This window comes from Echinops telfairi, unplaced genomic scaffold, assembly GCF_000313985.2.
Source record: "Echinops telfairi isolate 266 unplaced genomic scaffold, ASM31398v2 ScPeMD7_31;HRSCAF=116, whole genome shotgun sequence".
Taxonomy (NCBI): domain Eukaryota; kingdom Metazoa; phylum Chordata; class Mammalia; order Afrosoricida; family Tenrecidae; genus Echinops; species Echinops telfairi.
Genome location: NW_022103928.1, coordinates 6,923,600 through 6,926,134, shown reverse-complemented (window position 1 = coordinate 6,926,134; position 2,535 = coordinate 6,923,600).

Genomic DNA, 2,535 nt, shown 5'->3' with positions numbered 1-2,535 from the left:
AGAGCTGGAAACACAGGGAATCCAGGACAGATAAATCCCTCAGGACCAATAATGAGAGTAGCGATACCAGGAGGGTAAGGGGAGAAAGGGGAAACCAATCACAATGATCTACATATGACCCCCTCCCTAGGGGATGGACAACAGAAAAGTGGGTGAAGGGAGACTTTGGTCGTTGTAAGACATGAAAAAATAATAATAATTTATAAATTTCAAGGGTTCATGAAGGATGGAGGGTGGAGGAGGGAGGGGAAATAATGAGGAGCTGATCTCAAGGGCTCAAGTGGAAAGCAAATGTTTTGAGAATGATGATGGCACCAAATGTACAAATGTGCTTGACATAATGGATGGATTGTGAAAATAGCTGTATAAGCTCCTAATAGAATGATTTAAAAAAAATTGCTCCCCCAAGGATATGATTAAGACATTTGTTACCCTTATTACCTACACCTCTGACCATGACATTCTATTTGTTTTACCCCTTAGAATAATCTCTCTCTCTCTCTTTGGCCTTTGTGGGGGAAATATCTCTCATGTTGAGAATGCATGATCACAACTCATCAATGTGATGGCTTTCCTTCATCACATTTGAAATTAAAACCATGCTGCCTGTGCCAATCTAACAACAACTCACATCACAATGGGGAACTGTCCCATGGGCAAACGGGCAGTGTCCTCAGAGGCCTATCTGTGGAGAGCAGCACCTCCAGGGAGCACTGAAGTTGTGCTCCATCTTTGAGACAACCACTGTCTCCACTCACAAGTACACAGCAGATGGGTTCGTCTTTTACGTAGCACATATGGTCCTACGTGAAAATTACAATGCACTTTCCTTGCTTTCACAGATGAGAATTCATCTGTGATGTGCTGAACCTGATTTTTCCGTTGATTTTCTTTCTACACTCAGCAGAGTAGGATCACACAATTTGCCTTGACCTGGTTTGGGTCTCCAATACAAAATTCATCATTTTCACCTGCTCTGTGATTTCTCACCGCTGCTGGGAGAGAATGGCATGGTTAATGGAGACTGTTCAGTGGGGCCTCCTTTAGGTAGTGCCCAAGGTGCATACCTGTCATACCTTAGACATGCCTCTAGATGCCATTGGCTTTCAAAGAAGAAGGAGGATTTTGACAGTGGGAGGCAGGGAGGGTGGCATCCCAGGCAGAGGAACAAGAGTGATAAGGGGAGGGAGAGAAACTGGCACCTGGCTGAGAGTTAGTCTTTGGTTGCTACAGGAGCCAAGATTGCTAAGAGAGCACTCAGTCAGGTTAGCGAGGGATTGGTGGCATGAGTTTCAGAGTTTGCATGAAGTTTGGGGAACAATATTTATTGGCGATCAATATTATGCCCATATCCTCCTGGATCCCTTTGCCAGTTCCACATTTGAGGTCAGGTGAAAGGGATGAGTATCCACCCACCAAACTCACTGCCATCAATTTGATTCTGTCTCCTAATAACCCTATATGGGGTTTCCCAGGTTATAAATCATTACTGAAGCAGCTGGTGGATTTGGGTCTCTGAGCTTGAGGTGTTAGTAGCCCAATGCTTTCCAACAGTGGCACCAGGATGAACCAGTGCGAGGTAGGTAATACCCTACAAATTCTCTAGGTGAAGCCAGTCCTTATTAACAGAGAGCAATACTCTGGAGAAGGTTGTGATTGTGAGCCTTTTGCTGGAAGAGCAACTGGAAAACACGAATCAAGAAGAGCTCGTGGGACCAGGGGCCTTGGGGCTGCAGTACACTAGGGATACTTCGGGCGCTTGTGTCCTAGCAGCAGGTGGGATTAGGGCCATGGGGACTGGAGCCAAGTCTGGCCTGAAGAAGGTTTGGAACTCATCCATACACAGAAGGTATGAACACCTGGGACTGGATGAGATTACTGAGCACGAAGAGTTGGAAGAAAGGTGGAAAGAAGGCAGAAGGTTGGGGAGAAACCCAAATTAAGGACATCAGTGTGTCTGAACTTGTTTAATCAGGCTTCTCCCATCACTAGATTATTGCCACCCAGTGTGAAAGCTAAGCGCCTTGGGGAGTTTCAGTAAAACTTGTCCCCCGATCTCCAACATTTTTTAGAAAATCACTCTTACACGTGGCTGAGGCTCATTTTCACAGGAGGCCTTTGAGAGATATCAAGTCTTCTCAAAGAAGGAAGCTCTGTCAGTTCATAGCTCAGGCATCAAGGTTGAACTCTTCGGTTTGGATATTTATTCTACTGTATTCTTCACTAGGAGACCCCAGGCAAATTGAGCCTCAGTTTTCTCATCTGTAAAACGGGAGGCTAGAAATGCCTCCCTAAAAGAGTTGTTGAGACGATAGCTTCAGATGTTGAGTTAAAGAGCTGAGAGCAATGCTAAACTGAAATGAGACCAAACCCATTGCTAGCAACTCCACCCTGATTCCTAGCAATGCTAAAGAACTACCTCACACAGTTTCCAAGAGTGTAAATCTTTATAGAGGCAGACTGCACATCTTTCTCCCTCAGAGCAACTAGTAGGTTTGAACTACCAACTTGTTAGCAACCAAGAGCTTAACCATG